This window comes from Mus musculus, chromosome X (genome assembly GCF_000001635.26).
Source record: "Mus musculus strain C57BL/6J chromosome X, GRCm38.p6 C57BL/6J".
Taxonomy (NCBI): Eukaryota; Metazoa; Chordata; class Mammalia; order Rodentia; family Muridae; genus Mus; species Mus musculus.
In genome coordinates this window covers 52,742,488-52,765,825 of record NC_000086.7, presented here as the reverse complement: position 1 = coordinate 52,765,825, position 23,338 = coordinate 52,742,488, and the positions used below count along the sequence as shown (strand labels likewise).

Below are 23,338 nucleotides of genomic sequence, written 5' to 3'. Positions count from 1 at the left end.
ATTATTTTAAATTTTTTCACTGGATTTGCTTGAGGGGGAGGGACCTTGGTATACTTGTGGAGGTTACAACTTTAGGAACATAGTTCTTTCTTTCCACCATGTGACTTCCAGGAATAGAATTCAAATTTTCAGACTTGGTGTTGCCTTTCTCCACTAAGCTACAGTGTGCTTCTTGAAAGCACCTAAAAAATAATATTTTTGGTGGTTCTAGAGATTGAACCCAGGTGAACCTCATGAAGACTAAGCAAGGGTTCTATGACTAAGCTATATCCCAAGCTCCCAAAGCACTTTATTTATATTAAAGAAGTGGTTTCACTCTCTACCTCACACATACTTCCATTCTTCTGGAGCAAACACTCATGTGTTTGATGCTCAATGTCTTATGAATATGTTTAGAAATAACCAATGGAGGGGCTGGAGAGATGGCTTGGTGGTTAAGAGCACCCACTGTTCTTGCAAAGAGCCTGGGTTCAATTTCCAGTACACATGGGGTGACTTACAACTGAGTGTCACTCCAGTTCTAGGGAATACAATATTTTCTTCTGATCTATGAAGGCATGACGTACATATCCATGTGGTGTGTTAGCATGCAAACAAACAAAAATGACATGCACAAAATAAAAATTAAAATTAAAAAATAATTTGTGGAAATAGGAGTATGTACATAAGACTTCCTTCTTTACATAAATGGGAATATTATTCATGCTTTCTACATCATTTTCACTTGTTATGCCTTGGAGATTGTTTAACAGCAATAGACAGAGAGAAGCTAGTATTTTTATTTACCCTTATTACATGTAGATGTACATATATATAGTTTCATTTATAACAAAACCATAGATAGTGTCTATGGTATAGATATGAACCAATTCCTATTTAAGTGGCATAGATCATTTCTTCATTTCTGCTTCTTTTTAATGACAAGAAACACTATCAACTTTCCTTCTTTGCCCTTTTATAGGGGAGTATGTAGAAGACACAGAAGTGAAGAACATATCTTAGACTCCCTAATGTTAAGAGCCACCAGCTACCTCACAGGCAACATCATTTCTTCCACATGGGTGCATTACCTTTGCTCCATTATTCTGAGGCAAGCTTCTTCCGCAAATATTTCATAATATACTCCTCCAAAGAGAAGAACTCCTTTTTTAAAAGTCACAAGGTTGGAGAGATAGCTCAGCAGTTAAGAATTCATACTGATCTTCAAGAGGTACCAAGTTCAGTTCTCAGCATGCAAGCCCAGTGGCTCACGAGTGACTTTATATCCAGGTCCATGGGGTCTTACACCACTTTTTGGCTTTCAAGTGCACCTACACATATGTAGCATTCACACACACACTCACACACACCCCGGGAACACACACATACACAAAAATAAAAATAATAAAATTAAACTTTAAAAAAATCATACCACATACCATTAACATGCTTTAAAGTTTAAAAAGAATTTCATAATCTAGTCATGATGGTCCATGTCTTTAATCCTAATACTAGGGAGGCAGAGACAGGTGTGTCTCTGTGAGTTTACAGTCATCCAGGGCTACACAGGAAGACCTTATCTCTAAACATCTGTAGATTCCCAAGTCAAAAAGAATTTCTTGACATCAGTTATATCTTGTCAGCATTTAGATGTGCTTTCTGGACAATTGCTTAAATCATATTTGTTATACTCATATTTATTTAATAGCAAACCTGTTAAACCAGATTTCAGGCAAAGTTAACACATTGTTACATGTAGCTGACATCATGTCTTAGTCTGAACTCCTTTTCCTTCTTGCAAATTTTTTTTCTGTTGAAATCGTTTCTTGTCCTCCAGTTTCACACACACCAAGTTTCACTGTCTGTCCTACATAGCATTTAGTATGTTCTCCTTTGCACATTAGGCAAACTGGTGCTTTGGTCAAGTCTCCAGGATATTCGCTAGGTTATGTCTAGATGTTATTGCAGCTCCCCTTAGGAGAGGCTTGGCATTCTTACGTCCAGATTGAAAGGACTGTACCTGGAGAAGAAATCCCTCGAAGTGTACTTTTCTGCTCTAGTTTGTATTTTGATAAGTATTACCAACTTACTAAATTGCTCCTCACAGAAATCCTGCCATTTTTATATTCCCACCTGAAGTAAATGAGACCTTGAGTTTTCCACCATGACAGCAACTTCCAAAGTTCTTTCAGTCTTTGTCAATCTGATACCTGAAAAGATGTTATCTTGTCAAGTGCTAATACCATTTATATGTGACTGGAACCAGATTTTTAAAAAATAATTATTTATTATACATAAGTACACTGTAGCTGACTTCAGATACACCAGAACAGGGTGTCAGATCTCATTACGGGTGGCTGTGAGCCACCATGTGGTTGCTGGAATTTGAACTCAGGACCTCTGGAAGAGCAGTCAGTGCTCTTACCAGCTGAGCTATGGAACACATTGAATTATGACAACTCATCTGAAAATGCTCTGCCTCTGTTTCCTTAGTGCTGGGATTAAGGGAGTATATCATTTCTCAGCATGCTAACCTTTCTTAACTTGCCATGATCATCTTACATGCATTTAATGAGTACCAGCTTCAAACAGTTCCTCCTTGTTTACTTAAAACTAAATGGCACTAAGGCACAGGGTTTCTAGTAGTCATAAATACCAGTAATAAAATGTTCAAGAAAAAAATGCTAAATTTTATTTTGTGGTGTGAACACAGGAGCACAGCTGCTTCACTCTGCTAGGCAAACGGACTCCATCACCAAGCTATAGTCACAGTCTCCAAATTCTTTCTCTGTTTTTTTTTTCAATTACTTGAGACAGGGTCCCATTTATACTGTAGCCCAGGCTGGCCTGGAAATCCTGCCTCTGTCTCCCATGCTGAGATTGCAATCCTGTACCATCCTGCCTGGAATTCTTAACCAAAGGCACTGTTTCTGTCTCTACTGGGATCGAGGAAAGCAGATGTTACTTAGGTCCAAGATCCAAGATGCTTTGGAAAGGGAACTACAACAGCAGTGAGCATTTTTGGATGAGTTGTCATAACGCAATGTGTTCCATAGACTTGGTATCTTCGGAACATTTTACTTTGATTTTTAAAAACTTTTCTTGAATTTATTTTGTTTGTATGGGTGTATTACCTGCTTGTATGTCTGTGCACCATGGACACACCTAGTACCAAGGAGGTCAGAGGAACACAGCCGATCTCCTGCTGCTGAGGTGCTGGAGTGGCTGCTGAGAACTGAACTTGGGTCCTCCGCAAGAATAGCAAGTAGTCTTTTGTTTAAAAGAAAAAAGATTTATTTTATGAATGTGAGTACACTGTCGCTGTCTTCAGACACACCAGAAGAGGGCGTCAGGTCCCCTTACCTATGGTTGTGAGCCACCGTGTGGTTGCCAGGAACTGAACTGGAGAACAGTCAATGCTCTTAACTGCTGAGCCATCTCTCCAGCCCCTCCCTGACACCCCACCCCCACCCTCTACAAGCAGTTTAACTGCTTAGCATTCTCTCCAGCCCCCTACACCCCCAACAAGCACTCTTAACTGAGCCTTCTTTCTAGCCCCCTCCACCCAAGAAACCCCAACAAACACTCTTAACTGCTGAGCCTTCTTTCTAGCCCCCCCCCAAGAAACCCCAACAAGTACTCTTAACTGCTGAGCCTTCTCTCCAGCCCCCCCCCCGACCCCCCCCCCCCCAAGTACTCTGAGCCTTCTCTCTAGCCAATCAATCAAAACCTTTCAAGCATCACTTCCCAGTAGAGGTCAGGGAAACATTTTTGTCAAGAGGGAAATGTTCTGTCTTCACTGACTAGTTCAGAGGCCAGTGAACACCCGTGGGACAAAGGAGCTCGACGGACTGACTTACTCTCAGCTGAATTTCATTAATTGTGTTATAAAAAGAAAATAGCATATTTTAAGGAAAAAAAAATAAAAATTTTAAAAATAAATAAGTATTCTAGGCTGGAGAGATAGTTCAGTGGTTTTGTTTTTTGTTTTGTTTTGTTTTGAGACAGGGTTTCTCTGAGTAGCCCTGGCTGTCCTGGAACTCACTCTGTAGACCAGGTTGGCCTCGAACTCAGAAATCTGCCTGCCTCTGCCTCCCAAGTGCTGGGATTAAAGGTGTGCACCACCATTGCCCTGCAAAAGGACACTAACCTTGGTCTCCCTGGTGACAGGCAGGGATACTCTCCTCTATACTAATATGGACAACTGGCTCAGTGGTTAAGAGCACTGACTGCTCTTCCAGAGGCCCCGAGTTCTTTTCCCAGCAACCACATGGTAGCTCACAACCATCTGAAATGGGATCTGATGCCCTCTTCTGGTGTGTCTGACGACAGCTACAGTGTTCTCATATGCATAAAATAATAAATAGTAAAATAAAATAAATAATTCTTTTTAAAAGATAGCTATTCTTTTTCCCCTAAAATATTGGATTAGCCCTTAAAATACCTTTTATCATGACCTATGTGTCACTTATTGTTTACTGAGCAAAATGCAGTCTGGAGTAATAGAACTTTACCCATGCAGAACACTCCATTTGAGTTGGAGGGAGAGAGTGATCATTTCCTTCTTTGTTCCACATTTACAAGGGGCAGTTATGTGGATGCTGTACACCACATGTTACCACATAGATAAGGATAAACGCTCCTAGTAGGAACAAAGCCTTCAAGTTCTTTAACCGAGTTGAGGTCCCCTCCCATGCAGGTACTTCACCCTGCAGAAATCTGCTGTGGGTTATCAACCTAGAGTCTCTTTTGTGAACTTTTTAAACACACGGAATTCCAAATTACTTACCGCTTTTCTCAAGCCCTCAAGTTTGTGAAACGCAGAGTACTGAAGGAATTCCATTGTCTGGAAAAATAAGTCTCTCTGAGAAACATCAGGAATCCACAGAAATGCCTCAGTTCAAGCTAAACGAACAAACAAACAAACAAACAAACAAAAACTAAGGGAAACTAACATCTACTAACTTGCTTTTTTTTTTTCTCAACACCCTGGTGGTGATCTAGAGTCAAAAGAGCTGCTTCCCCTAAGGCCGGGATGGGTTTATTCTCTGACACCTGTGTGACTGCAGAGCTCTCCAGCTGCAGGAAACTTTCAAGACAGATGAATTACAAAGACTTATTTCACAAGAGAGGGAAATGAGATCTAAGAGTGAATTTCCAAAGTGACCCCAATAACCTCTGTGGAACTACCTAAACTAAGCAGACATGTGGCTTGGGTCTGAATCCAACAGCTTCTTCATCATGTCATTGTCCCAAGGTGTCAAATCCTTGCTCACCTGATTCCCCAAAAGTCATTAATGAAGCCCTTTCAGGCATGTTGAGTTCGTTATCTGCCAGGCTTTCGGACAGGACAATTTAAGTATTGTTAGTTCCAATTTCAACCCTCTAGGCTCCTACAGTCTAGGCAGAAGTCAACAGATCTCTCTCTTCCTTTTACAAGCTATTTAAACTTGTAGATATATACCACATCCTTTCTCTGACAGGCTGACTTCCAGGAACTAACCTGTGGTTTTGAGAGCAGAAAAATTTCCATAGCATGCTGTATTACTTACTGCTGGCATTATTCATGTATTCTGAAACTCTGCTTTTAATAGTGGGCTACCTAGAAACACCAAAGAGCAGTAAACACAACAAACAAACAGAAGACCAGGAGTCTCAAAAAACTACAAGCACCCCCTCCCCATCACACATTGTACACTAGGTGGGCACTAAGAACTTTGAAAGTAAGGATAAAAGAAATTTCCGGTACTGTCCATAAAGTTTCCTTTATGGGTCTTTAAATAATGTAGCAATGCATCCGTTTTCATTTTAGAATTTTGGGAACAGATTCTGAGATTTAGGCTGTCGCTATCTAAGTCACATTTCCTCAAGTCAGACTAGTGTATAACTTTAAAAAAAAAATCCACAGTGGGTGAAACCATCCCCTTCGTACTTGGAATTTATTTATGTATTTTGATTTTTTTTTAGACATCTTAGAGTGAATCATGTAGACTGAATTCGTTAGAGAAAGTTCATGTCATGGTTATTAGAAGAGTTTTCTGAGCAGTTTGAAACAGTCTGTGTGCTGTGAGGTTGTGTCCAGGTTCAAGTTTCACAGCTATCTCCACTTTGAAACATAATAAAGAAAAGCCGTGATTTCTTTTCTTTTCTCTTCTTTTCTTTTCTTTTTTCTTTTTTTTTTTGTTCTTGTTTTTGTTTTCAAGTGAATTTTTTAAAATGAGGAATTAAGTGTGTTTTGTGCTTAAGTGCTTAGAATTCCAATATTTAAATTCTAGTGAAGCACTCTACTTTGAAACAGAAAGATCTGGGGATGGGGTGAAAGCAATTTGCTGATGAAAGACTCCTCCGGACAAGTTACTGCTGTCTCTCAGGCACAAAGGGTGACCTGCACTACCACTCAAGGCCAAGTTGGTAACCACACTTTGTTCAGTGGAATATTTTAGCATTATTCTATAGACTCCACTTGTAAAACAAAAGGGGCTAAACATGGCCTCTTTACACTAGTAACCGAACAATTCCAACTTTTGAAAGTACACATTCATTTAAGGTTCAAAATGAGGGCAGCAGAGAAGTTTTGTATTAACCTTCAAAGAACTTGGGATGTCACAATGTGACAATCAGGCATTACAAGCTAAAGCAGGGGGAATTTTTCTTGAATTCTGAGTTTTCCAAGTTCCAATTTGTGAAAACCAGAAGCCTTTTTTTGAATACAAGGCTGACATTATGAGAGAGACATTTTAGCGAGAAGATAAACATCTCATAAAGTGTATATTCGTAAGGTTTGTAGGTAGAAGGTTTGCCTATTGATGTCAGAGGCCGTAGGTCCAGCACTGGAAAAAAGAAAAAGAAAAAAAACCCTACACAATACAATTAGTAGGGTACAAGATAACACATACATGCTTCTCCTAAATTTCAAGTATGAAATAAAAATTTCACTATGAAATCAAAAGCAGCCTGCGCCAGGGATTACATCTGCAGTCTCAGCACTTCAAAGGCGGAGGCAGGAGAATCATCTTCGGCTCAAGAACAGTTTGGGTTGTATAGTAAGTACAGGGAAACCTGAGCTGCAGACAGAGATCCTGTCCAAAACAAACAAAAAGCAAAAGAAAGAAGTGCTCAGAGCCAAACACAGCAGTACCAATCTATGATCTTAGCACCCAAAAGGCTGACTTAGTAAAAGGACCACAAATTTTGGGCCAGCCTTGGCTACACAGTGGGATCCTGTCTCCAGAAAGTTAAGTAAATATCAAGTTAGCTCATGTCTGAGGACCCGAGTTTTAGTTTAGCTGCGTAACCTGAATAAGTTACTTAAGCATGCTGTGCTGAAGTTTCAGTTAAACAAGCTCTTTAAGAACCCCCCCCCCCCCGGGGCGTGGTGGCACAAGCCTTTAATCCCAGCACTTGGGAGGCAGAGGCAGGAGGATTTCTGAGTTTGAGGCCAGCCTGGTCTACAGAGTGAGTTCCAAGACAGCCAGGGCTAAACCCTATCTCAAAAACAAAAACAAAAAACAAAAAACAGGGGGCTGGTGAAATGGCTCAGTGGGTAAGAGCACCCGACTGCTCTTCCGAAGGTCCGAAGTTCAAATCCCAGCAACCACATGGTGGCTCACAACCATCCGTAACAAGATCTGACACCCTCTTCTGGAGTGTCTGAAGACAGCTACAGTGTACTTACATATAATAAATAAATAAATCTTTAAAAAAAAACCAAAAAACAAAACAAAACAAAAAAAAAACAAAACAAAAACCAAACCAAACAAAAGAACCCTCAGGGAAAACAAAAAACAAACAAACAAACACCAACAAGCTTCGTGGTGGTGGCACTTGGGAGGCAGAGGCAGATGGATTTCTGAGTTCGAGGCCAGCCTGCCTGGTCTACAGAGTGAGTTCCAAGACAGCCAGGGCTAAACCCTATCTCAAAAACAAAAACAAAAAACAAAAAACAGGGGGCTGGTGAAATGGCTCAGTGGGTAAGAGCACCCGACTGCTCTTCCGAAGGTCCGAAGTTCAAATCCCAGCAACCACATGGTGGCTCACAACCATCCGTAACAAGATCTGACACCCTCTTCTGGAGTGTCTGAAGACAGCTACAGTGTACTTACATATAATAAATAAATAAATCTTTAAAAAAAAACCAAAAAACAAAACAAAACAAAAAAAAAACAAAACAAAAACCAAACCAAACAAAAGAACCCTCAGGGAAAACAAAAAACAAACAAACAAACACCAACAAGCTTCGTGGTGGTGGCACTTGGGAGGCAGAGGCAGATGGATTTCTGAGTTCGAGGCCAGCCTGCCTGGTCTACAGAGTGAGTTCTAGGACAGCCAGTGCTACACAGAGAAACCTTGTCTCAAGGGAAAAAAAAAAGAACCCTCTGGGTTTGTAGTTTGGTTGATCTTACTAGTGCATAAATGTGGAGAAACAGCCAAACAGAGACATAAGCAAGGCCTATTTTTTGTGGCATATAGTAGTTGCTACAGGCAACCACCACAGAAAAGGAAATCGGTTGTGGCTAAATTTCTCACAGATCTGGAGGACTTGGAGCAGACAAGGCCAAGTTTGAACCTGTGTCATTAAGTCACAAAATGCTAGCCAGTTCTTTCTAACCAAATGGAAATAGAGCACAAGATGGATAGAGGGGACAGTTTTGTTTGTGGGGTAGAATTATGTTTCTTCCACGTGATCTTCCAATGTGGCTTTGGAGCTATGGTTCTGAGATAGCTTAGCTCTGAAATTCATATGTTGAACACCTGGTCTCGGATGTAACGGCCTTGAGAGGTTGTGAGGCTTTTAAGTGGCCTAGTGAATGGATTCGGGTCTATTTCCATGAGGGTGGGTTAGCTCTGTTGAGACTCAGTTATCTTCTCATGAGAATGGTGCAGTTACCTGAGCAGGTTTTTGTAAAGCAAGTGCGACAGCTCCCCTGGGCCTCTCTCACATGTGCCCTTCCACTTTCTGTCATAAACTCAAGCTTTATGAAGCTGAGAAGAAAGATAAAGAATACCATGCTCCTTGGCTTCCAGAAAAAGAGACTAAAACTGCCCCCCTCATGCTGGTTGTGGTGGCACACGCCTTTAATCCCAGCACTCTGGAGGCAGAGGCAGGCGGATTTCTGAGTTCGAGGCCAGCCTGGTCTACAAAGTGAGTTCCAGGACAGCCAGGGCTATACAGAGAAACCCTGTCTCAAAAAACAAAAAACAAAAAACAAAAAAAAAACCAACAAAAAAACTGCCCCCCTCTTACTCCCCCTCTCTGTCTTTTATATATATATATATAAACTACACAGCTGCTGATAATTTATTATACCAGGAGGAAGTGGATCAACAGTTTTTGCTCGGTTAAATGACCTTAGTTTCCTCAGTTGTAAAATGAGGAGACAGTAAAATTCTCAGTTCATGGAGTTGTTGTGTGCGTGTGTATGACACTTTGTATGCATTCAATACATATTAGCTATTGTTATGAAATGAACATAGAATGGACCCTTTATTAGCCGAGGTGGATTAATGATTTAGAAACCCAGGGAAAGCCTTGTTAACAGCTAAGAGCCATAGAGTAGATGTCGGATAATAAAGAGAGGGAGAGGGATAAATAAAGGAGCTGGAGCTGGTGAAGGAAGGACCATCTAGAGTGGTGCTCACTAGCCACCTCTGCTCCCAGTGCTTGCAATGTGTTTAGTCTGCAGTGAGGTGTGTTTTAAATATTCAATAAATGGCAGATTCGGAAGGATCATTATACCCCAAATGGTACTGTATCTATATATACCTCAAACATGTCATGTTAAAGAAAATACTCTGTTGAACTAATTCACTTGTTTTATCTATCTATCTATCTATCTATCTATCATCTATCTACCTATCTATCATCTATCTATCTATCTATCTATCTACCTATCTATCTATCTATCTATCTACCTATCATCTATCTATTATATAGTCTTTGGGATCTAATCCAGGGCATTCATGCCAGACATGTGTTCTCCCACAGAGTTACATTCCCAGCCTATTATTTTTATCTTTCAATGTCTATCTATCTGTCTCTCTGTTGTCTATTTATCTGTATATCTATCTATCTATCGAATGTGGATACACACACTTCTTGTGTGCTTGGTGCTTGAGGAAGTCAGACGAGTTGCATCCTCTGGAACTGGAGTGACAGACAGTTGGGAGCTGCCATGTGGGTGCCGGGAATGAGCGCACTTAACTGCTGATTCATCTCTCCAGACCCATATTTTTACCTTTTATAGAGACCATTGGAAACACTGAAATACATGTCTGTAGGCTTGATGGTGCATACTTTTAATTAATTCCAGCACTCCAGAGCCAGAGGCAGGCAGATCTGTGTGAGTTCAAAGTCAACCTGGTCTATGTAGTGAGTTCTGGGCCAGCCAGGGCTACACAGTAAGTCCCTGTTTCAAAAAATAAAACAAAATGTATGCTATACATTATCTTTCTAGTGAACAGCACTGCTGTAAAATTCAAAGAAACTCACTGTCCCTGTCCTCAAACATTCTTTTCTGATACTCTCTCACAAGAAGGCAAAGCACCATGTGGCTCTGTTCCTGACAATTTTAGTTCCCTGTCTGTCGCATGCCTGTGCCCTAAGCTTTCCTCCAAAGCTGTATAGAAACTCATATTTGATTACTCATACCAGCACTGGACTTTGACCATTAACCCTAAATGTCATCAGCTTTTGTGGAATCTTCTTTAAGGTGAAAGTTAAGTTTCCTGAAATATTGCTGACAGATAGTTCATATCTATTCTTCCTTCATCTAGAACAGAAAGGTAACACTAAAGTGAGTTATGTAACAGGGCTCTAACATCAGATTCATATATAAAATATTCAGGGCAAACCCCCACACGTGGTAAGCGCTCATCAGTGTTGCAGACTACTAACTCCAATTTTGCTGGCTAGAGAGTCTCAATTGTGAACTCTGATTTGAGTTTCAGTGAGTAAGTTCCTGGGGGTATTCTACCAATGAATAGCGGAGGAATGGAATCACCAAAGAAGTCAGATAAAAGCAGCCCTGAAAGCCATTGTTGGTGACCAGTTGGAAGGAAGAATGAGCTTCTTGGATGTGAAGCAATTATGGAGGTGGGTTTGAGATTGCTAAGTGGGAAGAAAGTGAGCAAGGGAGATGGAGACATCAGTCCCTCACAAAGCCTCTGTAAGTTCCAGATTTTTAGCCAATGTGAATAAAAATAATGCCTTCACCTTCCCCCTCTCAGTTTTCAACTGGACATCAAACAAGGTGATGCATGCATGGAGATGTGCTTTGGACACAGCGGAGTTGCAGACTAGGGACTACAGTTTCTTCATCTCCTTCTAAATACAAGAAAACACAATTCAAGTAGAGCAAAAAGCTTCAGTAACACAGAAAAAGCACAAGTCATCTTCTTGTGCTAGATCAAACAAGTATGGTTTCCTGTAGGAGGGGACTTGAAGTGACCCTGAAAGAATGTAAAGAGAAAACAGGAGACCATTGGTTTATTCTCCGTGTGTCTGTGTCATGTGGCAAAATTGCAATTCCCTTTGGATATATGCATAAAGAGGATTTCCAACTCTTCCTGCTGACTTTCAGGGGTAATGTGAAACCTGGGCCTTGGGCTCCATGCTTTCTTTGATGGGTTATTTTTCAGTATGGCAAGTCGGTGTGGATCATTTCCACATTCATTCCTGATGGTCCTTACTCTCTGAGGTCAAATGCCGCGTGTTATCACTTATATCCAACAGAGATTGTTGAATACTTAACTAAGCATTCTGATGGATGAGGAACTGTACCTTAAATAACCAGTAAAGTCAACGTGCAGACATTTAAAAAAAAAAGTTCCTGACAGATAAAAAGGCCATCTCCGTTAATCCTTAACAGACTGGCTAAGTTATCTCTCCAGAGGTAACTAATTCATTACCATCATTATTGCCAGTTAAAAGGAAGCTGCGGGGAGAAGAGGTGGGGGCAGGGGGAACAGTAAAGAGGGTCAAGTGAGATAAAGAGCAATGATTTATGGGGTGGGAAGAGACCTCAGAGGTAATCTACTAAGTGATTTGCTTAAATGCCATTCAGCTAGTTAGGGACAGAGTACAGGCTCAAGCTGAGATGTCCGGAGTCTCACACCCGGTCCCCACTGCCTGGGTTTTCGGGGGAAAAGGGATATTGGAGCAGTCAGTGGGAAAGGAAAAAACAAATTCCTGGCCTCAGTAGAAAAAACAGATTCCCAGCCTCTCCCCCTCTTTGAGATGCAAAAACCTCTCCATAAAAGGCAGTTCAAACCCTCAGCCTTTAAGCTTCTCCTTTCTTCCCCAACTCATTCCAAAGACCTCCTCTGTGAGCTAGCTAGGTCTTTACAGAGAAATTCCCCCAGAGTTACCTTTATTTACTAGGAGGGCATTGCTTGATCTCTTGATTACATATTTTTTAGACAGAGCTAAAGAATCTCCAGTGTTAGCTAGTAGTTTGCAGATGGTTCTGGGGGAGATAGTAAACATTTAGTGTTGCAAGAGAGCCTGTAAAGTCGAGAACAGCTGATGTTTCTGATGTCCCTCAAATCAAAAATTCACTCTATCCAAAGACCAACAATAGAAGTGTCAAAATACGATGAAAATCGTCTCTTGAAATCAGAGTTGAAGTTCTCTCCATCATCACAGAATCTACAATTTACTTGGGCACAAGGACAAAGCTCAATTATCCATAATGGCCTCGGCAGAGACGTGTTAATACCTCACCTCATTAACATGTTAGCATATGCTATAAAATATGATAATTTTAAACTCAGATGAAGGATTTTTATTCTTTTTCTCTATAAAAGACTGGGGTGGGGATCCAATTCATGACATTCCTTAACAACAATGGGGACACTGTTTCCACACTGCTCCTTCCAAAAGGCATTTCTGGAAGCTAGAGATAGATGCCTTTTAGAAAGTAGACTGGATTTTCTGGCACAATACTTAATTTATTCTCCTTCAATGACATGCCTCATGGAATGAAGGAAATAGGAGGGCCTTCCGTCCAACCTGATGAGGCAGAATTGGAACTCAAATACTTGAAACCCTTTGTACAACTCTTTGAACATGAAGTACATTAGAATTACCAAAGAAGGCATCAGGCTAGCCTTTCTCTTTTGAATTGTGTAGTTGGAGAAAACCCCATTAACTTTCAGATCTATTGACTTCTGAGGAAACTGTCAACCTGCAGCTTCTGACTTTGAACATTAAGTTGCAAGATGACGGTGGCCAAATATTCACCACAATCTATTATTTCCATCTGGAGGGAAGTGTACAGGTGAAAAACTGTTCATTTACGAAGGTGTCTATGCAGCTGCTGAGTTTCTCAAAACTCCTGGAACGGAAGATGGTAGTTTAGATGTCTTTTCAACTTGGTAAAGGTAGTGAAGATTGTAGTTAAATTGTGAAGAGGACCAGAAAATTACAAATTTTCTCTTTGTGTGCTATGTCTGCATTGCTGAAAGCCCAAACCCTGACAGTGAGAGACCAGGATCCTGAAGAATAGGTATCAGCAGGAAGGAGACAGAAGGGTAAGGAATAAACTTAAGAGTATCTCACCTTCACAACACTCCTGCAGGGCTCACCCATCCTTCACAACACTCCTGCAGGAAAACACAAGCTTCAAAGAAATGGATAGAAAGTTTGTTTCACCTGACTCAAAAAAAAAAAAAAAAAAAAAAAAGAAAAAAAAGAAAAAGAAAAAGAAAAGAAAAAAGAAAAAAAGAAAGAAAAAGAAAAAAAAAGTTTGTTTCAAACTGCATCACAGAGTAGGATGCTTGAGTGTTTGCCTAGCATGTGCCATGCATGCCATGGCTTTTCTCTCTGATACTACAAAGGGGAAAAGATCACGACAGTGCTTCTCTTTATGTTGGTTCTTTGACAGTTTGTGGAGGCATTTTTAGATAGATCAGTTTTGGAGTCTCAGTTTCTTCATCTGCAAAATTAAGCCATTACGTTAGATGATTTATTAGGACTTCCCAAAGGACCTTGCTAAACTACAATGCTGCTTTCAGCTGTCCTTGAAGCATCATTTCCAGGCTTAATTCTGTCCCTTACAGAATTTCAGCACAATTATAGCATTGAAATAATAAGAGGAGACCTGGAATTGGACAAAATCAAAGGCAAATTACAGCTTGGATTTCTTTCCACCAATTGTGTTCAGTCAAATTCCAGAAGTATATCTTTGGATATAAAATCAGCAAAAGTAATGTTAGGATGAATTTGTTAAGAGTTTTAGGTCTTAGTTTCAAGACTTAGTCAAACTTGGTAATGCTGCCATTTAAGAAATGCAGTGTGCACAGAAGATAATTAACCAAATATAGAGATTAGTTTACAATCTGTGGGTTGAATTGTAAGTGAAATAGTTGAAATTGGAAAAAGCCAAGCAACTGTCACCCAAAACAAGGCTACATGGGCCACTTTCTTTAGTAACCAAAATATAAAATAATTCTCTTTACTACTATACTTAAAATTCTGGCACAGAAATAAAAATCAAGGAAATGTATGATGCCTCCCTCTTTAGCAAATGCTTAAGGACATTTTAAAGAAGCAAGATTTAAGGAAGAGCAGTTTGAAGCTTAATGAAAAGAGGTGATTAGTAGAGCGAGACAATAAAGGCAAAGAAAGCTGATTCTTGCTTTTGTTAGGTGATAAACCAAAGGAGGTCCTTTCAATTTCTAGTTTGTTGATTATCCTTTCATATTCAGATTTAAAAACAATGGCTTCAAGGCTAAATATAAGGCTATAGCTACACCTACTAACCAATAAAAAGACTTTGCATCCACAGAACACTCTAAATAATATAGTATAATCATATAATGTGGGAATCAGTATTTCTTTAATGGAACATGCCATATTAAAATACACAGAGAAAGAAAATAAATTTGATTTCAGATCAAGCTGCCTCCAATAGTATGACAGGATCTGAAGGCTGCAACATTTTCAACGTCTGTATATTATTCAAAATAAGACACATACTGCTGTTGCCAAGATCCAGTAGTGTCCATGCTTTCGCTTATAATGTCTTGAAGGCACAGTTGCAAATCAAATATCTATAAAGGACTTTGCATATTATCAAATGCTGCATCCTAGCAACATAGTTTCACCCTGGCTATTGGCTAAAACGATTTGTCTTGTTCTCCAAAATCAACAAGCAGACTCTATATTTACATGGCTGTGTTTATTAGCCTTAATATCTTCCAAGGAAGCACTGAACTTTGATCTAGCTAATTAACTATAACAATCAAAAAGGTTTAACATGTTGTTATACAGTACTTTTTACAACACATACCAACATAGTGTGTCTGCGTCTTTGAATACTTAAAACACATTCTAGATGAATGTTTCTCAGTTCAGCAAGTTGATCCATCCCCTAGCTAAACATTTTCACTAATAAGCAGCCCATGCTTGAATGGGTTCCACATTTCTCTTTGCTTTTATCTTTCCTGTTTTGAGTGCTAAAGATGCTTTAATAAGTAGCAACCATGGAAATGGCATCTCTAAAAGCATCTCTTGTCTTGCTGATGTTAATCTTTTTTTGTTTTTTAAAGTTAGGGAGTAGAGTTTCAAGTAGTAAAAGTCATTAGGACTTTAAAAAGTGTGGGCTGATATGGGCAGATCACTCTTTTCAGAGACAATGGGAGTCCATGAGGAGCTCCAGTTAGGGTCATGCAGTATATGGTTTTAATAATAAACCTGTGTACTTCTATTTTAGAGTTTTTAAAATGATTAATTTTCCTGGTGAGTTAGACATCCTTTTAAGCTTTCAAAAGTAGAACGGACTGTGTTTGTTTTAAGAAAATGAATTTTCTTCTATTTTTAAAAGTGGAACCACTCTGCTGGCATATCTGCTGGAAGACTCCCCTGTACTACAGTGGGTGCTAGCCCTGTTATTTAGGTTGTCCCAAGCTTTCATTGCATTTCTTTCAGGCATCTGGATAATTCAACACTTTACACTGCACCTTCCTATGAAACAGGAAAAAAGCCAAACAGCAATTCCACTTCCTTCAGGAGACAGTTAAACAGTTTTCTTTAAGCTCAGTAGAAAGAACTACCAAGGTGGGGGTAAAGGTTATCTTTGAAAAGAGCAGGGGAGAGGAAGAAGAGAGATGAGGAGAGGTGGAGTGGAGGAGACAGAACAAGGGAAGGAAGAAGTCAGAGGCAGAGCAAGCAAGCGCGAGAGAGAGAGAGAGAGAGAGAGAGAGAGAGAGAGAGAGAGAGAGAGAGAGAGCGCATTGTGTTCTTTTCCCACTCCATACAGTTGGTACTGGGGATCCAGTTGGTTTTCAGCTGTAGATGAAACAATATTAAGTGACTTAAAGTTTTTTTTTTCTAAATCTGTCTTTGTTTTGACTTCTGAATCACAACAGTATAAAAAAATCTTGGTGTGACAATTTTTAGCACTGTAGTTTGCTTACTTACTTAGGAAGTAAAATTGTATTGCTGATGAATTTTTGGTGACTTTTGAATTTAAAACTTGATTGTTTGTCATGTTCTGTATCATGACACTTTTTTTCTCTTAGAAGGAATATGAATATATAAAAGTAGACAGATGTAATTTTATAAAATGGACTTAAAAACACAATGCCTGTAAAATATTTCTGGTTTACAGTTTTTTTCCTTTGATTATTGTATTACAGTCTGCTAACAATTTTATGGTTTGTGATACCAGAAGCTCCACTTCTAAGATCACATTAACAGGGAAATCAAAGTGGTCCAAACAGAGTGTAAAAATACCTTTAACACTACTTATTGGGATAGCATTGGCAATGTAAATGAGGAAAATACCTAATAAAATTTTTTTAAAAATTAATTTAAAAAAACAAAAAACAAAAACAAAAACAAAACAAAAACCACTACTTAATCTTAATACTGAATGACTGTAACATCTACTGAGTCTATTCCCAAGGTAGGAGAATTACTTTAAAAACCTTTTTCCCTACTGATGGAAATTAGTATATTCTTATATATTTGTAATGTTTGCCTATCCACTTTGACTTAAAATATTAAAGTTGTAAAAATACAGTTGTTTGTCCCAGGAAACTTGTTTATGACTTCTGCTTGCTGAGAGAGAAAAAAAATGATCCACAGATAATGTAATTGGAAAGTATCACATATTAAGCAAATTCATGGCATATAACTGCTAGTACCAACGCTGTGGTACTGACTTGGCAAGGAGGTAATTTAATTCTATCTAAAATATTTTTGTAATTGAAAACAAAATTCACATAGTAATAAAAATAAGAAATGTTTGTAAATAATGTAAGAATGTAAGACACACTTTAAAAAATCAAATGTTGACAAAAACCACTTTAAAAAAGAAAAGTTTGTTTACAAGAAAATTAATAACAGGTATTTAAACATATTCATATTTCAGAAAGTTGATTCACCTCTTTCTGTCACGTAGTCTTTGAAGAAATCTTTCAAAAGTGTATAAATTTATTTTTTAGCTTTCAGCGTTTTGCTATCAAATTGTATACAGTGAGGCTTTCTTTTCCTCATCAAAGGATAAATCTTTAATATCAAATTCACACTGATATTATTTAGTTAACAGTATATTGCTTATTTTATGTTGGTTATATGTGCTGTTGCAAAAAATAGTACTTAGATAGTCACTATGAACCCCAATTTTTATGTTTTGGCAATATAACTTTTCCTATACAAATTGTTGCTTGGTACCCAAGAACTACAAAGAGAATTCTCAGGTTGATTTTCTTTGTTATTTTTGCCATTCAAGACAAGATGAGGCTTTAAAAATTATAAAGTGTTTGTAAGTCAAAGAATCTGTAGATTCTAAAAAAAACCTGTAAAGACAAATTTGATAAAATTGTAAGAAATTCAGAGTTTCTGCTTCAGGAACAGATAGCAAAACAACATTTGAAATATTTTTTCCTGGAATCCTACTCTCTTAAAAAAATCCCATGGGTGTCCTGATTTGCTGGCTTTGATTTTGGCCTCAGGAGCATGAAAATGGACACATACATAAGGCACAAGTATAGAAAACACATTTTTTCAATAGGACACACAATTTCTGAGGGGACAAGAGACCTCAACTGGAAGAGTAACTACAAAACTTTAAAGTAGTAAATACACGTGGAACAATAGCTCTATTCTAGTTGTGGGAGGAACATAATACTCTTAAATTACTTTCTGGTTTCCATGGGGACCTTTTGTTCTAAGATACAAACCATTAAGTCTAGCAGAGCCACTTGATATGATTTTTAAATCAAATGAAAAGATTTTTAAACTAGATAAAAATGTCAATTACTAGTACTTTTAAAGGTATTAAAATTCAGAGTAGTTGACATTGCTGGTTTATGTTGGTACAATTAAGTCTAGAGATGGTTACAGAAGAATATATGTCCCTTTCCCTTTCAGGCAGAGAATAGCTTGAAGTATCTCTGGGGGTAGGATACTATGCTAGATATAGTTTTGGTATTTATTTTTTTAAGTCTACTATTAACATAAAATATTGGCAAGAACTTAGTGTTTTGCTTAGAATTCTTAGGCTCATAAAAGAGAACAGATTCATCTTCCCTTTGGCCAATTTCCATACTTTTCTCTTACAGAATATTTGGATTTCTGTGTGGGCATGTATGCTATAGGATATGTACATATGTACATAGACATGTATACGCATTGTGTACAGACACATACTGATCCAGCTGGGAGTAAGTGATGTAACTTGGTGGGGGGATGTCAGGAGCTGTGGGTCTTTTATTTTGCAGAATGTCAGAGTATTGTTTGTCTCACAATACTGAGAGCAAGCCAGAGCCTGGTGGGAGCCTGGAGCCTTAAGCCCTGGGCTGTGGTCTGGGGGAGGGGACAGGGTTGCAAGGTCACAAGCTCTTAGCTTTTAGCCTCAGCATGACCACAAGTTTTAAAGCAAGAAGGGATCACATGCTTTTCTTTGAGCTGTTAGTTATTCTGATTCTGTGTGTGTGTGTGTGTGTGTGTGTGTGTGTGTGAGTTGCTTTTTCTTCCTTTGCTTTTTCTGAGTCTCTAGCTATTTTGGCTGATTGTTACTTTTTTTTTTTGTAATAGCAAAAGACAAAAATAATTTACTTTGTGTGTTAAAATGCCCTAGTTTTCTATAATCTCTATCTTGTACTTAGTTAAATTTTCCCTGCACAAGAAAATAACTGAAATGGAAGAAATTATTTTCTCTAGCTGAGGAACTCGATCCAGGCATTCTATATAGTGCAAACTTAAAAACAAAGGAACAACAACAAAAACAAGAAAATATCCTGGAAAAGTTTACCTAAAATACCTTATTCGGGGTATTGTTCTGACTTTAGAAGGGAGGGGTGGAGAGGGTTGAAAACTGGGGTGGGGGTGGGAAGACCATGGGAGGATAGTTTGTTTAATGAACTGTTAAAATTTGGAAATTCTTAAGTGGGGTCCCTCACCACGGCATTGAAACCATCCTCTTAATTTCATTTTAGGCAGGCTGCATCTACTTGTACTCATCTCATAGGATATTTTCATCTCTTCCAGCTCTCTTCTGTCTCTTAACCAAGACGCGTAGTCCGGGTGACTGTTGGTAGTGAGGTTTCTTTGGGAAAATATTCCAAAATCGGGGTAATGGGTTTTCTCATTCTGATGCTCAAGGGAATGTGTTTACTCGTTCCCAGCGCTCCCACTGCAGCTGCAGGGCACAATTAATTATGTTAATAATTTGCGAGAAGCGGATGTAACTCCCCAACTCCTCCCCCCCGGGGGGGTGACAAAAGGGGAAGGAGACATCCTGGGGTCCGACCACGTGATATTATCTTCGCGCCACTTTTACAACCCTCCCCCAGGTTTTGCTTGAGCTCATTGAGGTTTTTTTTTTTTTTAAATCCTGCTTTAATACAATGTCTCTTAAAAGAGGGTCTGAGATATGTTTCCACACCTCTCCATCACTAGCTACCTTTAAAGGTCCAAAGTTGGATTGCAGTCCATGCAACTCTCACAAGCGAGATCTGATTGGATATTAAATTTGGGCTTGCATAGTTTCCAGAAAGCATCAAACAGATGCTCTGGCATACGGTGGGAGGTCTGTTTGTGCGGGTGTTTGAAAGTGGAAGGCAGCCCACCTGTAGGAGTAACACACATTGGAGTAACGAGGGTGCTTTGCATCACTGAGACCTGAGCTGAGCCTGCAATTCTGCTTGAGCTCCACCGCTGGCCAGGGAGCAGGAGACAAGTCTTAGGAGTCTTTCAGTCCTTAGTAATCCGCTCGCCTGAACCCCTACTGTGCACCAGATTGAAACTCACGTGGTGCTCTTGTTCCCTTTTGAGCTTTGAACTGCCACAATCACCCAAGGCAACAGTGTTAGGGAGTAAGGGACCTGTCTTCGTTTCTGAGCCCCAGCTCATCCCTTCCAGTGTCCCCTCTCCTGATAGTGCGTGCTCAGTAACTTCAGGTTTATTTGTTATCTGGTCAATCACTCTTTCCACCATCTAACTCACCAAATATCTATCCTCTTGGACCCGTGCCCTCCAACAAAGCAGAGAAAGTATAGTATGGTTATCCTTTTTTGCCCCATAACCTCCTAGTATGCTTAATTTTGTATTGACGCTAAATCATAATTTTAGTTTTGTACTTGGGATGTGCTTTTAAACAGCCTTCTCTCAAATGAGTCTTAGCTGTGGAAGGGGGAAAAGCAAGGTAATTGGCATCTGTGCGTGCACCCAAGGGACATTACCATTCATAATGCCTGCTAGGAAACTGATTTAAAGGGTAAAGGTGGCGTTCAGCAAGTGTGAAACTTCAGCAGTAGCTTCACATGCCAGAACTGAAAACTTTCACATGGGCAGAGTGGATATGCCGGGTATGTATTTCTTCTCTCCTACAGACTTTCGGGACACTTTCAATCTAGCTGTGAGGTAGTGCGCATGCGCGCACTCGTTGGGACGTGGGGACACCTGGGTCCCACAACTGCTTGGGCCTCGTAGCCTATCTCCAGAGGGGGATGGGACAAGCGCTTCAGGAGCCTGACCGGACAAGGTAGTAATGAGTGCGCCATTCTGGGCAGGCGACTGTGGCACTGGTTTAGACTGGCATCCCATGGGTGCTTGGATTAAGGAAGGACTCTGGTGTTGGGGACAGAAGGGCAAGGCTGAGGGAGCGGGTCCTGTGTGTCACTGGGGCACCGTGGGCTTTGGCCTGGGCGGTGTGGGGGTTCCATTTCCTAATTCCTGTGTGGGCCGAGTGGGCGGGGGCGGGCTTTCCCCCCTAGGCTATTAAAGGCGAAGGGCGGGCTTTTCCCAGGGATCGGGCTTTGGGACGCAGCTCGAGGTGACGGACCGCTGCCACAGGCTCGTGTGCACAAGTGGTGCTGCGCGGACACTTTGGGGGTTAGGTGTGCGTGGGCCGCCGGGGCGCGTTTCCTGCACGTGGCTCCTCGCCGCCCTCCCTCCTCCACCAGCTAGGAGAGCAGAGGGCCAGGAGCTCTAGGAAGATGCGTGCGGTTCCCTGATCCTGGCAGGCAGGACAGCAGCGGGATGGTCGCGCGCGCCACCTGCCAGGGCGGGTCACTGGCAGATCCCCTACGCGCTTGTTCTGGATGACTGGACCAGGAGATGCGTACCTCCGCGGGCGCAGCTGTGATCCCAGAGAGTTAACTAAGGTGGGAGGGGATGGAGCTGGCAAGACTTGAGAAAAGCAAAGTACCTGAGTGTAGTTGAGGGGTGCCAGGCAACTCGTGAGAAAAGGACTCTCCCTTGTTGCTCTGAAGGTTTCTGGAGAACTTGTGGGTGGTCAAATGCCAGGGTGCACGTGGGGTGTGGGGCGGGAGGACTCCCGACCTACCTTGGTTTCCCTCCCACCAACCCGAGAATGGAGGGAGAGGCTTAAGCTTGGCGCGTTTTGGGGGCTTTGAATGGAGAACTCCGTTTCCCATAATGCTTTGTTTCTTTCTGTTTAATTTTGGTGGCCGCTAAGGTGTCTTGAAGACCTAAGCGCGTGGCATGACTGGCTGGAGCACACCCTGCGTTCCCAGGAGGTTCACAGATCTCTACTGGAGCCGCTGCTGAAGATGCGGGAATAGACCAGAGAAAATCCCGAAATGGTAAAAGACTGGGTCCTCTTTGCAATTTTAGAAGTTGTACAGCGACTTTCTAGTATATATGATGGAGAGCAGATGTGTTAAAGAAAGGTATTAGCTAGAAGGAGCTTTCTCTGGAGGGCTGAGGTATGGTTTTGCGAAGTTGAGTCAGGTTTTGTAATATATTTTTAGTGGAGGCAAAAATCTCTAGTTGTAGGAACCCAGTTCAAGAAGAAAAGTATAATAAGCCAATACTTGCACTATAGGAAGCAGATTTCATATTTACTTCAAAAGTTTTGCTAATTTATATTTAAAATGTTTTAAGAACTATCTTAGTCACTAAGTGGCTTCGAAAAGTTCCAACATTTAAAATATCCTTTCTCATTGAACACATTTCAAGTTTTGTGTCCCTGAAGTTTATTGGTGTCCCCCCATCAACACAAACATTCCATCATGGGAGGGAGGGAGCTCGTGACCCCTCAGACTGTCCTCTGCAGCATTTTCCTGGGTAAGATACACACTTGGAAATGAGAGAGGTTTTTCCTGTGGAAGATAATGACATGAAGCCAAAGAGCTAATCTGACTTCTTTAGGTTTAATGGAGAAAATGGGTCCATAAATGTTTAAACAGAAGTAGAGCCCTTTGAAATAGATGAAAATGTGACATCTCTAGGCCATCTGTGCGGTATGTGAAGAGTGTAAAACTGTTTCTTAAAGCGGCTCTGAAATTTCTATCATTTTCTCTTAATGGGCTGGGGGCAGGGATGCTTCATGTAATCAAACATAGAGACCTTCCGAGTGGCTCCCCAAAGCTCTGGATGAGCTCAAGACGTCAGTACTCACCCTAATGTTATTTATTTATTTTTTTGCTTACATCTTTTCCTGGGCTCTTGCCTCTTAGAAAACCATGGTGGATATTACAGCTCTGCAAATTTTCTGGGATGCGAATCTCAAATTTCCTTAGACGGAGAGGGAGTCCAAAATCCTCTTACTCTTAAGAGTCAGACATTCTGAGATTGCCAGTGTTATTCATGTTTAAGTCTGTGTAAATAATTGAGCTTATTAATGTTTGAAGTAACACAACCCCATTTGCACTCTTAACGGAAGGCAAACTTGTTTTAGAAATAGTAACTCACAGTTCACTTACTTGCTGTGTGTGTGTGTGTGTGTTTATCCAGGTGAGTCTGCAGATCTGGCAAAGAAGAGTTCGTGGAAGACTTCAAGGTTACACTCCTGGAGTATGCCTTGGCCATGTCAAAGTGCTAACAGTGCAGGTAGCTTTTTGAGTTCTACTGCAGTGCCAGCACTTCTTACATTACCATGGTGATTTA

The 23,338-nt window shown here is 40.4% G+C and overlaps 2 long non-coding RNA genes and 1 other non-coding gene across 3 annotated transcripts; 2 read left to right on the top strand and 1 right to left on the bottom strand.

Moving 5' to 3' along the window:
• Nucleotides 1-1,852: 1,852 nt before the first annotated feature.
• Gm42407 lies at nt 1,853-4,831 on the bottom strand. Its single transcript, XR_882307.2, has 3 exons — nt 4,769-4,831; nt 3,114-3,249; nt 1,853-2,189 (listed from the first exon to the last, which is right to left on the bottom strand). It is a non-coding gene; the product is annotated as a predicted gene, 42407 (long non-coding RNA).
• Nucleotides 4,832-21,232: 16,401 nt separating this feature from the next.
• Kis2 (Kaplan integration site 2) lies at nt 21,233-23,263 on the top strand. Its single transcript, NR_003188.1, has one exon. It is a non-coding gene; the product is annotated as a Kaplan integration site 2 (long non-coding RNA).
• Mir106a (microRNA 106a) lies at nt 23,259-23,323 on the top strand. The gene has a single exon (NR_029657.1). It is a non-coding gene; the product is annotated as a microRNA 106a (primary transcript).
• Nucleotides 23,324-23,338: the final 15 nt, after the last annotated feature.